Genomic DNA, 17312 nt, shown 5'->3' on the forward strand with positions numbered 1-17312 from the left:
TTGACTGCAAGAGCTATGGTGTTTATTGGAGGAATTTTATAAATCTGGATGGACGTGTGAGATTTGGCAGCTCTGATCACAGGCAGAAAGGATCCCTAAAGTAAAGAACCAAATTCTGGTTAGCTATGTCTCCACTCCCTCTACTTTTCTTTTGCTTTTCTGAAACTGTCTAGACACTTACTGGAAGAAACTCTCATGGGGCAAATAAACTGTAAGTTCAGTGAACTATGGTGGGAAATTAATTTGGAATTCATCAGTAGAAATGCTGGTGTAATTCCATGAGAAACCTGGCTGTAAGAGTTAGTAATTTAATAAGTAAATCATCACATTACCATGTGGTTTGCATCAATCTAACCAATGTTGGAAAATTTGAAAGCCTCTCATTTAGCTGTTGATAAATTATAAATCAATTGTTGGTAGACGTTGTGAAAGTAATTGTTACAGAATTAATAGAATCAATAATAGTTTATGCTACTCACAGGATAAAAGGCTGCCTTTGCCAAATCAGTTACTGTATGGCATTTGCTATTCTCATGTATGGAAGTATTTTAAAATACAAATGCTTAACACAACAAAAACCTCCATGTCCAATTGCTATATTTACTCCATGAAAGAGAAGAGAGCTGGAAAATTGCATAAGCTGAAGCTGGTTTCTGTATTCCTGGGGATACTTTCAGTGGTGCCAAGTATTGATTGGATAACAGAAAGCAGGATTCTTCCTGCAGCCCTAAGGGATCCCTGGGACTTCTTTTCATTTTAGGTTTGTTTCCTTTCACATCAGCCATGAACATGGATGTTGAACCTTTTGTTGCCTTATTTTCCTTGCATCCTTCCTGATGGTCCAGAATTGGTTCCCTGCTTTTCTACGATCCACTCACACTGTTTTTTGCCTGCAGTGGTTCACTGGTTTTATGCTTTTAGATATTGACTAGAAATTGATCCATTATTGATTTCAAGTAACTGTCCTTTTACAGCATGACGTGCACCTTGACACAGGAGAAAGAAGAATGTACTGCAGGGAAGAAAAAAAAAGGTGTTTTGTGGAACAAATCAGAAGGTATTTCTAGGATAGGATAAAAATGCTGAAAATGGTAAGTCCTCCCGAATATGAAGCACATGAAATTACACCAAACATTACCAATTGTGAGAACACAGTAAATGTGGGGTTTTTTTGTTTGTCCTCATGTAAGAATGATTTGATAATGCTTTGATGAAAAAAGGAAAGAAACAGAAAAAGGTGTTGTAACGCGACTCCGTCCAGGTGCAGGAGTCATGGGGTTAACAAATTATGTTTCTGTATGATACTGTGTGATTTATACCTTTGAAATTTCCATTATAATGGATTATCAGTTTGCCATGAACACTGTAGTCTTTCTAACTTATTCTTACTGAGTGATAAATCTGCTCATAAATTTCTGAGATCTTTTTGCTTGACACTTTCTATGCCTGACATCAGCTACAATGTCCAGTCTTCAGACACCTGAGGCAAATAACATTCAGCTGTTTTGAAGGCAAAATTTGAGGCAAAATTAGAGTTTTCTTGTACTCCCAGTGACACTTCTGTGCTTTTGTAACTAGCACAGCTGCTGTTATAAATCTTGAAGTAGGATTGTTTCATCATTTTCAAACTGGAGTGAAAAACAAGCTGAAATTCAGAAATGTGAGTTCATTATTTCAAAAGCTGACATTTGCAAATGCACAATAGAATGTCCTTTCTCTTCTTTCTGTCTGGTTAAAAGAATAATTTAAGGTCTTACACATCAACAAACAGTGTAGTAATTAGGACCATCTGAGGCAGATGCAAGCAGTGTTTCCTCAAGACTTTAATTCAACATTCTCAAAGTACGTGCTTTAACTTAAGGTATGTTGATTGAAAATGTGTTGTTCAAAGGACAGTTTATTTTAAAATTCACATGCTTTTTTTTTTTAAGCCAAATATCTTTTTTCAGTGTTAGAACTCAAGAAAAGCAAATGCAATTATAGGGACTAATGCTGTGACACTGAAGCACACTGTACATATTCAGAAATAAAATACATGTGTTCAGTTTATCTTAATTCACTTCCACAATTAATTATGATAAACACATAAATAGTGCTGGGCTGTTTAAAGTCATTCTACAAATCTATTTCAGAAGTTCATTGAGATTATTTCCTAGAGTGTATATATACAAATATATCTTAATTTGAAAAGAGCTAGATAACTATATGAAGTAATTAACCTCTTTTGTACTTTTGTTGTTTTGTCTATGTTGTAACATGAAGTTTAATTAGTGTATCTGCTTCTTTGTTTAACTTTATTGCTTTTTATGGTAATGTGTATCTTTTTTTTTGGTAATGTGAATCTTACCAGTATCAGCAGAAGAAAATTTTTCCAAAACTAGAAAAATCACAAAAGACCTCAAGCATACACTTTACAAAAAAAAAAAAAAGTTGTCTCATCTTTTATGATAGATAAAATTTACATTGCTTCAGTTCAGGAGTATGAAGATACTTTGTGTGGGTCTTGTATTTTTCTTAAAAGTTAGAGAGCATAGCTTTTAAAACTATATTTTTTTTACAAGATGCAGCCAACATCTGAACAATCTGGAATCAGGTCTGTCTATCAGAAAAGTTTTCTGCCATCCATCATTATATACATTTTCATATATCCATTTTCACTAACAAACCTAAGCTTTGGCTGTTTTTAGATACTTATAAAAATAGCATGGATTTGGTAATACTAATTTTTCTCTTCTTCATGTAAAATGGAGGCACTATAATATTTGGAACCCCCCTTGAGTGCATGGTTTGACACAGCTTGACATTAATGTTTTGTTTCAGCACAGTAACATTATAAAACTGAAGCCAAGATCAGTAATAACATTTCTCCAGACCTCTTTTAAAATCAACCATATTTGGGATTATTTTTCTTTCATAAAATGTTTTACAATAATTTTGTTTTCCTGTCTTCCATGCCACTCTGTATGCATGCCCATGATACACGGCAGTCTTCTGCTGCGAAAGATTAAAATCTAAGATAGATCAGGTGGTGTATAAGAAAGGAATTTTTCATTTTAGGTTTACCACTATCACTAGGAAAGACAATATTGTTATGGAGACAGCTGCAGGGAAAGCTGACAACAGGACAGCATTGATCACTCTCTTAGGTTTGGGGATACTGTGGGTAAGGATATATTCTCACTATCAGCCAGCCTTGATGCAAAGCATTCTAGCTAAATATCAGTGGTCTATCTGTCCTTGTAAAGATGTTGTAACATAAACTCATGGTGCTTATTCCTCCTTTGGTAGTTCCATTTAGGATCATGGTGCTTTTATGGTAAATGTGATTCATGTACACGTGAAAGCTGAACTAACCAATGCTAGTAGCCCACCCTTCACAGGTGCAACAGAGCCTGAACAAGATTGATCCCTTATCCAAGCCTATTGCTCTCCTGCTTAGAATTTCCTAGAAAAGCTGGATGCAAAATTCACTCATTTAAGGAAAAAAAAAGGGGCGCATAAAATATGTCCAGCTCAGAAGAGGGCCCCCCTGAACTGTGGCATTAAAGTGCAGTGTGTGCTTCATTTTACATTGCTGATTTTATTTGAAATGCTTTTGTCAATTTGTTTCTTTACTTTTGGGGGTTTCACTCATAATCTGTATTAATAGAGACATGCTAATCACTTCTGGTCCCCATTTAAAGAAATTGCAAATAGCACATGCCCGATACCTGCCTGATACCCATCTCAGTTTGAACAAGGAAGAGGGGAATAACTGCTGGTGGCCATGAGTTAAAACTCTCCCAAGGAAAATAATGGCTTGGTTGCTGGTTTTACAGAGCATAAACTTTTTCTCATACTTCTTTTCATCTTCCTCTTGCAGACTGAGTTGTGTGTATGTCAAATGGTGCTCTTGGCCTGGTGTCTGAGAAATCTGCTGCTTCTGACGTATTTTCCCCAGGGAATTGCAAATGTTTGTGCTTGTCCTTTGGCAGCCCATGATCAGAATATTTTAATTGCCTCCTAACAGCTTTAAAATGGGACTGACTAGAGATGCCCCTTGCCTTTGCTTGGCTCCTTCTCCTGGAAGACAGTCTGAGTATTTTTGAGGTGCATTGGAAGTGACTTCCCCAGTCCTGGAGAGTTATATGTTTCGCTCATTGCTAAGGGCTATCCAAAGATGAATTCAAGTATAGAAATTCCCATTTGGAGATGTTGCTGAGAATTAAAAGAACAAAAGAATAATTATTCTCTTCTTTAATAATGCTGTATAAGCTTGAGTCTGGGCAGGGAGTCTCGGCAGATAAGCCAAGGTGTGAAGCACACACAACCCTGTCAGAATTTCCTGCCTGGATATTTGTATCTAGTGATATACAAATTAGACTACAATAACCATTCAGAGACTGGAAAAATTTACTCAATGGGGGAAAAACAAGAATGTTATTTAGAATGACTATGACAATTCTCCTCCTTGCCTAACAAACCTTAATTTGAAAGAGGGCATCAACATTGCTGTTACCTGCTCTGGTTGCGTGTCAAGCAATTCTGACAGGAGAATTCATTATAACTGGCAGTCAGTTGATTAGTTCAGAGTTTTCTTGGGGTTTAGTTTTTTTTATTTTATAAGGCTGTTATGATAAAGTTCTACTGTTGAGAAGGCTGTTTTGTCATCCAGGAAAGATTTCAAAAGTTACAGGCTGCACCAGGGGTGGAAAGGTCTTTATTACACTTCTTCTGTCTAGCCAAACTTGAAAACTAGACATGTTTGCTCACAGACTGAAGTTTATCAGGCAGAAAGAGTAATTAAATTTTAATTGTGTCAGCCAACTACCTTGAAATGAAGAGAAGTCACTGTGTGTTGCTCCAAGGAGAAAGAAGGAAATGATTAGTTATAATTATACTCAGTGTCCAAGAGAATTGCTTCACATCCCTTGCTTGAATCTGTTGCTAAGGGAGGAAAAAGATCTAAACAAAGGATCTCTGATCCTTTTCTTAATGTCTTAGAACTTCTTGAGTTCAGGATTCCCTTTGGGAGGTAGAAGAAACCAGATACTACTGAATCATAATATTTTAAGGATTGACAGAAGAACTGTTAGGTGGATGAGGAATTGGTTGCGTTGTTGCATCCACAGGGAGAACCGCTCACAGTCCTGATCAGGGACATCAGTGACAAGTGGTGTCCCTTAGGGGTCCATAATGGGACCAGTGCTATTTAATGTCTTCATTAATGACATAGACAGAGGGACTGAGTGCAATCTCATCAAATTTCCTGTGAAGACAGTCTCAGAGAAATGGGATTGTCAGCCTGGAGAAAGGAAGGCTGCAGAGAGAGCTTGTAGTGGCTTTTCAGTACGTAAAGGGGTTTTATAAGAAGGATGGGGAGACCCATTTGGGCCTCAAAGAGTAGGGCCCATTGCAGTAGGACAAAGAGGAAATTGCTTTAAAATAAAGATTTAGACTAGACAAAAGGAAGAAATTTTTTACAATGAATGTTGTGAAATAATCACACATGTTGCCCAGAGGGGTGGCAGATGCTCCATCCCTGGAAACATTCAAGGTCACATTGGATGGGGTTCTGAACAACCATATCTGATTGAAGATGTCCCTGCTCATTGAAGGGGTTTGTGCTACACAACCTTTGAAGGTCCCTCCAACCCAAACCACTCTGTGATTCCATGGGCTCTCAGCAACTGAGTGCAACCAACAAAGCTCTGTTAAAAATACACTCACAAGAAACTTGCTGATTTTATTTTAATTTAGAAACTGTTATCAAGAGGAGATCTCAAAATATTTGCATTGAAACCTTGGCTTGCAGTTTAATCTGGAAGTCTCTGCAGAAATCATTTGTAGAATGTCACACAGCATAAAGTAGGTGGTCCTTTGCTGAGAAAACAAAAGATAAAATACTCTAATGTTAAAATTTGGTTTAGGTGAAGCTGGCAAAGGTGGCTGTCATTGAAGTTATGTAATACATTCTTTATGAGACCTTTTCCATGCTATAATTTGAAAAGTGTGGACCTGATTTCTCCATGGATATCATCAGTCTTAGGCTCATTTTCTGGGCAAAGTTTCAGTAGACAAAAAATTCAAGGCAAAACACAGTCTACACAGTGGGTTTTCTTTAAAAAAAATTTGCAACCACCTTTATCAGGTGGTTAAAGAAGCTGGAGAGCCTGGAGTCAGGAACCTGTGTAAATCTGTAGTCTCTATGCAAGTTTGGCAGCAGCAGTCCCTGAAGATTCCATCTGTGCTGCCCATACTCTCGAGCTCAGGGGATCTGGGCTCAGTAGGGGTTTTCTTAATGTTTGACATCCAAATCTCCCTGTGGCTCCTGTGGTTTATCTGTTCTCCCTTCCCAGCATCTTTGTAGCTCTATTTTATTCGTATTGGATCATGTTCACTGATGTTGAGAAAGGCAGATGAGAGGGATTTACACCAGTGAAGCTGAATATTCATGGTATTCATGGCACTTTGGATATCAGGTTTTACTTACAGTGATACAGGGATAGAGGTCCGGAGTTTTTTGCAGGTAAAACCAGCAGGATTTGGAAATGATCCAAATGTGGGATTTGGAGGAAAGAAGAAAGAAAAAGAAAAAAGCAACCACAAAGCTTAATGAAAAAAAAAAGTGAATTTTTAAGTGATAAGAGTAAAGAGGATGGGCTGGATTCATTTTTTGTTGTGTTTGAAGGTGTGGTGTCACAACAGAGCAAAAGGCTGGAAGAGCCCAATTGGAAGGGGACAATCAGAGCTTGAAAGAAGGAACAAATTTTTAAGTCACTGATGTTCACAAGGTGAAGGTAAAGACACTCTTTTCAGTTTGTTGGCCTTCCAACCCCAGAGACAAGGTACTCTATTGAGCCCCACTTTGAAGAGATTACTGTGCTTTGTACAAATGCTCGGCTAGATAAAGCAAGAAGCTTGCAGACCTATGGGATTTGTTGTCAAAAACTGTATGCCTTTGATTTCCACAATAGGGATTTAAAGAGAAACTGAACAGGTGGTTGGAAGAGATACCTATTTGGGTAACTGAGAAGGAAAGCCCCAGGAAGCTTGGAAAATGCCCTAAATGGCTCTGATTGGAGGCCGAGAGGTTGTACTGGGTGAGGTGCACTCTTGACCTGCCAGTCATGTACTCTTAGGATGACAATTTTTGGAGCCCATGTTTCGTTCTTGCACAGTGTTAAGGTTCAGGAGCTTTAAGGAGGAAGGGAGAAGGCCATTTTGAAAGCTCCTGGGCTGCAGACAGAGCACAGCTGAGATATTGAACAGGATTAAAAGGGCTTCCAGGGAGCTGCTTGCTGACCCCTGGGTTACCTTCCTGTACAGTCTGGCACCTCTCTGTTGCACTTATACTTGCTGAGTGCAACTGGTTGGATTGCTTATTTATTCTCCTATATAACATTCCATGTCACATAGAAATCACCCTACATTATATTATCTTACAAGCCATGCCCCCAAAATATACATTGACTCTTTAATTTTAGAAGATAAGATTTCTCTCTAAAAATTAAAGTGTTTCTCCAGCTATTTCACTGACTCAGAACAAAAAAATCTGTGTATTGTTTAGATGTAATTAGCTGCAATAAATTACTGAGAAACGGCACAGTTTGTGGATTTATTTTGTAAAAAGACTGTTCTAATTTGATGTTAGATAATGACACTAATAATTTGGTAAATAATTTATATTTAGTCTCTCTTTTTGTAACAGTATCTCACTTTAAAATTATGTTTATATTTATAATTTTTTGTTACATTTTTACTTCTTGGCAATGTAGTAGGAGGGAGGAAGAGATAACTGCAGGACAAGAATAAGTTGTTCCTCCAGCTCTCTGTTTCCTTGCAAAGAAAAAGGCAGGAGACAGGTAAAGAAGTGACCTGGTGCTACATATTGTGAGTGATGGCACAGAGAAGAAGCTGTTGCAGTAGTTAACCCAGCAAAACACAGATGAAGTTCAGCCAAAAGCAGATGGCTAGTGGTCCTATAATCAATAAAGCTTTTATTTTCACTGTTTTTGGTCACCCCAAGTTAAATCACTCATATAAAATCTGCTTTCCTAATAGTTAACATCATTCTGGCCAGAACTTAATTAAACTTATCACAGGTTGTGGTGAAACATTTCTCTCACAACTACAACAGGTGTTCTGTATATTAGCTGTCTCCAAAAATTAGGCCTCCAAAATTTTGCCAAAGATAAATCACAATTTAACCAGACTAATGGTATCTCTTAATTAAAATATATGTGGCATATTTAAGAAAGGAATACCTGAAAGTAAGTATGGTAAGGAATTCTATTTAGGTGTTGGCAATTACTGTGTCTGAAAAGAAAAAAAAATGACAAGTGTTCATTTATCTTTTTTAATTATATGTAATTTGTAAACTTAAAATTGTTTCCACTTTTAAATTAGATCTCAACTACATATTACTTACATACCTGCAATTCAGAATGCTACTTGAAGTGGAATTGTTATGATTGATTTTCAAATTGTTATGAAGAGAGAAATTATAGGGGATGCGCTCAATTAAACTTCCATTTATTTTTCTTAGCTGAAATTTGAAACAAAAGATAGTCCCAGAAAATGCTTTATCGTGGATTCCTTTTGGCTGTGAAATACAGATGAACCAGAATTCATGGTGACTGGTGGAACACAACATTCACGAGTAGTTTAGTTCTTTTCTCCACTTTCACTTGTTTAAATTATGTCTGAGAAATTAATTCCTCAGAGATAACAGTCCATGTAATTTTATTCAAAATATGCCAACTAATACAATTTCCAGGCCAGCAGAATGAGCACAATAAGTATTTTACAGCTTTCAGTTTAAAGGCTATTGAAGTATATACAAGTCTTTCAAAGAGAATCCATTTGGCAAAAATTAAACTCTCCAAGCAAAGGTTTTCCTAGCTGGCCATTTCTTAATGTCCCCTCAACCTCTTTTTACTTTTCCCCACTGAGAACAATCTGATTTACTATCAGATTCTTCCTTCTGCTCCTGCCTTCCCCAGCTCAGCTGAAGGCACTGCCTGGGAGGTAACTGCTGCCACCTGGGCTCAGGATGCACCACGGGAAAAGCACTTCATTTCCTTCCCTCTCCTCCTGCAAGGACAGGAGCAACAAGGTGCTACCTCTTACTTAAGCCATCTGATTTTTCTCCATGGTATGTAATGAATATTTATAATTTGTTTTGTGGGGATTTTTTTAATTGTTTTTTGATGTATTTCTGAAAATCTGGTTTAATTCTTTGGTTTCTTGGTCTTTTCTGCCTGTTCTTGTTTTGGTGGGCAATGTATCAAAAGGGAATAGAAGTGTTACTGAGTATGAAATGGTCTGCCCAAGTCCCACTGTGTTGCTGGCCTCCAGGAAAAACAAAATCTCTTTGCACTTTATGCAACTTGGTTGATTTTACTGCTGGTGTGTTTAGAAGAGTACTTCACATTAGACACAGGAGAGCTTTCTGGAGGGCAGAAAGTAAAAGGATTATGTTCAGTGCTCTAAACAATATCCATTTTCTGCTAGAACCTGAGAATTTAGAATACAATTAGAAGGAATCTCTTTTTCAGTGGTGTTGCCAGTTGGCGTAAGAACCTCACAATTTTTAATTTGAAAGGAGAGAAAAGAGATTATACAGCCTAAGAGAGAAAGGAGTAGTATTAGTAAAATAAATTTAGAGTGAATTTTCTTTCAGGCCTTTCTAAATAAAGTGAGCTTTCATGTACATGCAAATAGAGAAATGTATTTGTGTTGGATGATGATGGAAGGGTTTATAACAGCACTGTTTCTGCAATTGATTTTCCATCAGAAACATGGAGGTGTGTTGAGTTAATTGGTAGTTTAGTGCTTTGAGGACAAAAAAATAATTAGCTGCTACAGTGCTGGTTTTCATGTATACTGAGTATGGATTTTCTCCATATAAATGGGCACAATCATGTGTTTTTCATATGTTAGCTCTGGCCTTCGTCATCTTACAAATATGTTTGAAAATATTGCTAAATTTCGTGCAATAGGAAAGAACAAAGCATTAGAGACAATAATTTCATGCTTTGTACAGAATAAACAAAAAACCCCAGAACTTTCCAGGCAAGGGAAGGGAGTGTGTCAAATTAATCTATAAAAGTCAGACAAAAGGACTTTGCTTGGAAAAGAAATGCAGAATGGTTTTAATTAACATTTTGCTGCAGGTCATGCCATGTTCTTCCAATTAGGACTTTGGTGTAAGAAGGCCTGTCTCGTCCTGAAATGTCTTTACTTCTTTAAAGAGAAAGACTTGGTCATTTTCCAGAAATTGGGGAATGGGATACTTTCAGTTATCTTTAGTTTGGGGCGAGTATGGATTGTGATTATTTTTCATTTTTGAATATAATTGAGAAGAGTTGGGATCAAGCATGTTTAAGAGTCATTCTAAACTCTTCAGTTTTTTTCTTTCAATTCAGCTCTGTTTCTTCAGGATATTTTTCCATTGCAAAACTCTGACATAAATAATTTCCCTTCATGTTGTAGTCACTGTTTTTCTCTAATGCTCTGTTTAATATTTTGTCTGTAGCATTTAGACACAATGGGAGTAGGTTTCTCTGTGTTGTCATTCAGTGTTATGTGTATGTTAGAGTTTTAGGGTTTGTAAAGGCGTCACTCCTTTTTCATTATAACAACTCCTTTTTTTTAACAGTCATGTGTTTCCTCTGTGTCTCTGCCCTGCAATGGGCCCCTTTTGTTTGCAACCTCCTAGTTCTGCCTAGAAAGAAGTACTGAGGTAAACAGGATGGTTTACTGAGGGAAGAGTTTCATGCTAATCTCCCATTTCATCCAAGATATATCCCACTTCCAGCTGAAACACACAGAATGAGCAGCACAGTTCCCATCAGGCTGATGAAACCAAAGCTATACAAGCAAGAAGGATAAACTAATATGTTTCTGTATCTAAAGCAGACTGACAAAAGAACTGTGGTAATCTTATTCGTGGATATTTCTCATGTCAAACACTATTAACAAAAGATGCCCCACACTGCCAACCATTGGGCATTGCCATCCATTGTTTTAAGTGCTAAGACCCATTTCTGGGGAAAAGAGTATCTACATCAGAATAATGCTACATGAGGTCATATAAATATCAACCTAGGTCTTTAATTATGTGAGGAACAATTAATAATTATGCCCTCCTTACCACAGAATTTTGCACTAATGGAATAGCACAGGTGTTACTACAATTATACTCTAGATGAGCTGTAGATCAGCAGCAGTGGGGAATATTTTTTTATTAGTACTTGGTTTGCACACCAAGTCGTCAAGAGTTCAGAAGTTCCAAATCCAGACTTGCCCTTGATCTATCATTGGGGCACTCTACACAGTCCTACTCTCCCTATGAAAAAACCTGTTGCATTTATGCATGGTCCTCTAATCAGAAAGGATCATTGCATCTTGATATAAAGACATATAGGTAATTGTAAATTTACTATTTCCCAGTGTCTGGTTTAATCCACTAGACAGTGAAAATTATTTTTAGAAATTCTCTTAGAGCTACTTTTTATTTTAGAATAGGAAAAAAAAAAAGGTAAAAGAACATTTCCTTGTCATTCTTGAGTGCAGCATGCTGCAGCTGCTGCCCCAGAAGTGGTGTGAGTCAAACTCCTTCTCATAGTTAGGGCCATCTTTTTCTTTTGAGATATTACCAGTATTTTTCTGTGGAATGAATGTGGCAGGGGAAAGTTTTTTGGCCACATCACTCACTTCCAAAAAGAGGGACTTCTGTGTATCCTTTACAGACAATTTCAAGTGTTTAATGAAAATAATGTTGGACATCCTCAGGCAAAGGTCAGAGGAAGTTTTAAGACTCAAAAATCTAGCTTAAATATGGGACTGTGCTATGAGATCCCGAAATAAGTGGAAAAAAGGAATTATTAGTGTTATACAATAGAATGTACTTTTGAGTGCACTGGTTTGGGGTTTGGTGCTGGCCAAAAGCTTGCTAAATACTTTAACTTATTAACAATAGAAAGTGAAGAAAGTTTGGGTTTGGTGGAAAGGGTATTATATACAAAAATATAAACAATACTTGCTCTAGCAGCCAATCAGCATCTGCTGTTGGGATCTGACATAATCTCACAGGCATGTCAGAACACTTCACGCTGTTATATTTACAGACCAACATACTGAGGGCAAAAGAGTTCAGTTTTTTTGGAAATTGTGTCTGGAGATGCTCCTGTTATTCACAGTATTGAAAAGGAATGGTCAGAGCCTACGCAATAGTTGTGTTGCTGTGTTCCCTTCAGCTGTGTTTATTTCATTTAAATAGTAATGGACACAATTGCTATGTTGTTTTTCTCTGAGTACTTAGCCATTTACAGGCATTTGCACTTCTAAGATGGATCCTGTTTTATTTTTACCATTCAGCTATACATTACTCTACATAATGTAAATGAGACTCAGCGATGAAATCAATTTGTTGAAAGTATTTTGTACTTTCTAGCTGTCAGGAAATGCAGTATATTTTTGGTGCCATGTTTTAGCTCGTAGGCCGAGTCAAGTGTATTGAATTAATTCTAAAAATTAGGATTGTCAAATGCAGTGTCATTGCTTTAAATGTGTATGGATTTTCTTCCAGCTTGCAGATGCCTTGCAGCCCATTGCATGCCTGAGTTTTTCAGTGCTGCAGGAGCTATCATTAGGTGCACAAAGCTTTGAGTATTATGTGTACTTTTCTAAATGGGCTGGGTGCATGGGTGTCCTTGTGTCTTTAGGGGAGAACCTGTCAGAATCCCTTTAAGGTTTCTGTTAGGACTGGGGGATGGCAATTCCATGTAGATCTCTGGCATTGTTGGGGTGAGGAGAGCTGCCAAGGGGAAGCTTTCCTGGTGCCCTCCAGTAGCCTCAGGATCCAGCCCAAGGGTGCGAGGCAGAAGTTGAACTTGCTGGGAAGAGTTTGGATCAGGCTCCTCTCTGAGAACCAGCACTCTGCAGAGAGCTGAGGGGAGAGATGGCAAGCAGAGCTTGACCCAAACAAATCTCAGTCCCAGCACTGGGACAGCTTGGCCCCTGCTGGTCAGGGAGGCTGATCCCTGGAGATGCTGGCACTGCATAAGAACACTTTGAACTGAATTCAGCACAGAGAATCCGCGCAGCTCTAATTGAAACAGCCTTTTGTTGTAATGAAAAGAAAGCTGCAGAAGGGATGGTAAATGATGAATCCCTTCCTTTTATTTGGGGCCCACAATTGGCCTGCTAGTGTTATACAGAGAACGTTCTGCACTCCAAGTCTATTTGAAATTTAGTCAAGCATTGCAGTAAATGATGTAACTCACTGCTGGGAGCTTCTCCAGACCTCTACTGTTTTACTTGCTTGTTAGTAAGGCATGTTTCACAGTGCAAATACTTTAATTCCTTTTTGTAGCTTTCTCTTTCTTTTTTTTTTTTTAATTTACAGATTCTATATTTGCTTTTCTCAAATATTCCTTACTTAGGTCTTTGCTTAAAGCAATTCTAATCAAATGATTGATTTAATTTGTATCCTTTAAATCATGGACTAGGATCTTTTTGACATGTAATAATATTCCACATTCATTAAACCCTCAGCTCTTCAGCTTTAATAATTGCTTCCAGGCTCTTTGGAAATAAATAAAGGCTGGACTCTTCCACTTGATGCATTACTATATCCTTTATCATGAGTTGCAACTCTTACTATTTTTTCTAGTCTTCTGCTTATGTCATTTTAAATAGTTTTTGATCTCAAGTCTTACAACACAGTAAATTAGCTTAAGGGTACACAACTGAACTTTTTCCTTGTGACATTCAGATGTGTTTATAAAGAAATTTAGGATCATTTGTGGCTTTTGAAAACAGTTAGGGAGCTGTAGATTCCTTTCCTCCTTCAAGTTACATATAAACTTTCATACATATATGCTTGCTTCCCCTGTGTGTAAGGGACGTGCTTACTGCCTTTATGGGAGAGAAGGTTGGATGCATTAGAAACACTTGAGAAAATCTGTTCCAAATTTCTCCTCTGTTGCTGCAGTTTTCTGCAATAGAGGGTCAGAGGGTTTTTTTGCTGAGCCAAACCCCTGGTTTGAGTTAACTGGAATTTAGGGGCAGATATAACTGGTTATTTTCTCTACCAGCTACACCCAGCTCAACCAAGAGGTCTGTGAACTCCAAAGGGGATGCTCCATGCATGGCCTGTTTAGCTTTACAGGAGATCAGCCTTTCAGTTCTAGCTTGTCTTGGACACTGTGTGAATATAAAGCTAGCCAGGCCTTAAAGTCACTGCTGATCATGTTTTGTGTGTGTGCAAGCTGGTCCCAGCAGCCAAACTTACATAAATAATCTGCTATAAGAATAATGGTCTGCCTTACTCAGTCTCCCAGCTCCAGAGACTTTCCAGAGCTTTGCTGAGATCCTTTTCACCCTCCCTGTATCTTTTGAAGACAATAAATAAGAGATAGTGGGGCTGCAGCAGGCAAATGTGGAGATAAGAAGCCAAGGTTTATATAGTCAAGGTGCAATATTTTGCAATGTATTGAGATCTGAGAAGTGTAGGCATCCCTGTAGATCCTCTTGAGTGCAACAGAACCCAGTCCACATGTGATACACTGTCTTTGTCTGCAAGATTCCTAAGTTCCACAACTTTTATGACAGATACACAGATATTTGCAGCAGGGAGGATTTTCAGGAATATCTTTAATTTCTGTTAGAATCCAGGTTTAATGTTTAATATGCTCTTGCCAGAAATTACGTACTCAGTTTGGAATTTTTTTTAATCATCTGATAAGAATTTTACAAATCCACCTGGAACCCCTGGAACAGGGATTTTAAATGTAGGATGTTGAGTTGACCCACAGATGTTCTGTTCATAAATATATGATAATGCAGAAGATGTGTTGTGCCCCAAAGTATTGACTTCCATATGCAGGAAGTCTTTGTTGTAATGCTGTGTGGTTTTTACATTATTTGAGCTACTAAGAGAATAGTGTGGATCAGATCCCATGGGGGGATCCTTGCAGCTGGCTGACAGATGTGATTTGTGACTTCTGGGAGGAAGAAGAAAAGGGAAGAGTCTTGCTGCAGGTGTCTCTTGGTGGTACGATAATACAGGACCTATGTTTGTATACAGATGACTGAGTTCCTGTGTTGTTCCTTTTGTCTAAAAAGGATTTGTTTGTGTGAATATTATTTTGATGTGGCGAAAAGGGACTTTTCTTGCTGGGCCACAACAGCAAGCATAGACCGCACAAGAGAGGAGAGCTATCCCAAAAGTGTTAAGTGTGGTAGCATCTTAACTAGAATAATGTCTCAGGTTTGTGAGTTTGCAACTCAAGTAGAAGTTGGCCCACTGAAGGGGTTACAGATGAGGACAACAAAAATGGTCCCAAGTCTAGAAACCATGAGCTATAAAAAAAAGTCAGTCTGCTGCTTAGTCTAGAGAATTCTGAGGCCACCACTTAGTCAGTGTCTAATAAAAAACCACAATCACAGATGGTAACTTTCCCCCTACATTTGGGTGGGGTAGGAGGACAGTAAATTCTGTGAGCTGAAACTGCCACAAAGACAGCCTGGATTAGGTTTTAGGAAACCTACCAGGAAGGTGACTCACTGGAACCCCACAAACTGTCTGCCATGGGAAGTGCTTCTGAGAACAAATGAAGCAGCTGTTGGTCAGGAAAGACATAGGTGTAGGTGTTGTTCCACATGGGGTACTTGTGCAGAGAAACAGGCCACATGGCTGTTTAGAGGCTCTCTTTAACCCCATAGTTTCTCGGAGGATCTGATTATACTAAATGTTAATATTCTCTTTCCCTGAAGATCTTCAAAAGCCATCTGGACACAATCCTGAGTAAATGCTCTAGGGAAGGCTGCTTGAGCAGGGTGGTTGGACTAGGTGACCTCCAGGGGTCCCTTCCAGCCTTGCCCATAGCAGGTAGTTTTCCAGCAGGGCACAGACTGAACACTGACCCTTGTTGTTGACAATTTGGTGTGGTTTACAGCCTGGAGCTTTCCAGGAAAATGCATCTGCTTATTAACCAGCAGCTGGCACTGCCTTCTCCCTGGCTTCTGAGGGAGATGATGCTAACCAAAGGCAACAGGAGGTTCTCTGATTCCCTGTTTTGAGCAGCCATAGCACTCCAGGCTTCAAAGGGAAAGGAAGCTGGAACACTCTGTATTCAAATATTAAATATTGCTGTCTAATAAAAATTGACTGGAAACACATTTCAGAGAGCCAAACTCCAAACTCTTCCACTGGAAGTGGTTATCAGACCATCAGTTTGATGCTTGCCCAGTTAATATATGCCTGCTTCAGCTTATCTGAATTTAAGTCTTCTCAGAGAACACTGCTTCTCTCTCAACCTTTTTAGTATTACTGCTCTTTTCTTCCCAAATAAGGAAGCTTCAACCACAGTGTGTGCCTGCCAAACTTTAGCTTTTTGGAGCTGCAAATCTGAAGCAGGATGCTATCTGGTTTTATGAGGTCTTTCTGTTATTTCTATAATCATCAGCCAGCCAAGAACCCCTCATTTATCCTCCTGTTCTAATCCTCCTGTGTAAACAAAAGGCAGACACAGTCTTGGTTCCAACTCAGCTAAAAATCGAGGCAACTCAATGTGCAAGTATAACTTAGAGAGGGACCTATTTTCCAGAAACATATATGTTATTTCAAAGGAATTGTATTAGGGTCCTCTACTGTTTGAGAAACACCTGAAAAATGTTACTTTCTCAAATGCATTTAAATTTGTGTTGAAGGAGAGTCCAGAGGCCTTGCTTACAATTAGGGTTTAATTATGCCAGATGTGGCTGAGCAGTGCCTATGGTGAAGAATTTGTTTACTTTTAAAACTGATGAAGGGTTTGTCAATGAAACTCAGAGCATGATAGCGAAATAATGGGATTATGGGCATAAACACTTACTTGAAATGAAATGAAGTCATATTGGTAAAATCTGTAAGACTTAAAATAAAGAAACAAAAATAAACAAAAACTCTCACATGAAAATGTTGACATTACTAAATCTCTGGTTTGTTTGTTGTGGCCTAGCCTAACATAAGAGACATCCCAGCATTAATCCCTGCTATGAGCACATAGGCAGTTTTAAACTTATTTTCAAGCAAAAACCCTGTGTGATATTCTAAAGGCTGATGCTTTCCATAGTTTATCAATTTGTTTAAATATAGAGCTTTTAAAAATGTGTTTCATGACTTTATGATGCAAATTATAAAGCCTTTTGTTTTTTCAAGATGATTTTTAATTCCAAAATTCTGGGTTCTTCCTCCAGCCCTTAAATATTGCAGATAGTGGGGTGAAAGTCTGACCAAGTCAGAAGTTAATGGAAATTTGACTTCATAGAACACCATCTCA

The 17312-nt window shown here is 38.1% G+C and overlaps 1 protein-coding gene across 1 annotated transcript in view; it reads left to right on the forward strand.

The window, feature by feature from the left end:
• Window positions 1-9013: 9013 nt before the first annotated feature.
• The window catches only part of TTC29 (tetratricopeptide repeat domain 29), a 228177-nt gene continuing 219878 nt past the window's right edge, over window positions 9014-17312 (forward strand). The window contains exon 1 of the mRNA XM_064416703.1: window positions 9014-9136. The gene's annotated coding sequence lies outside the window, so the exon portion shown is untranslated. The remainder of the gene's footprint in view (window positions 9137-17312) is intronic.

This window comes from Passer domesticus, chromosome 4 (assembly GCF_036417665.1).
Source record: "Passer domesticus isolate bPasDom1 chromosome 4, bPasDom1.hap1, whole genome shotgun sequence".
NCBI classification, from domain to species: domain Eukaryota; kingdom Metazoa; phylum Chordata; class Aves; order Passeriformes; family Passeridae; genus Passer; species Passer domesticus.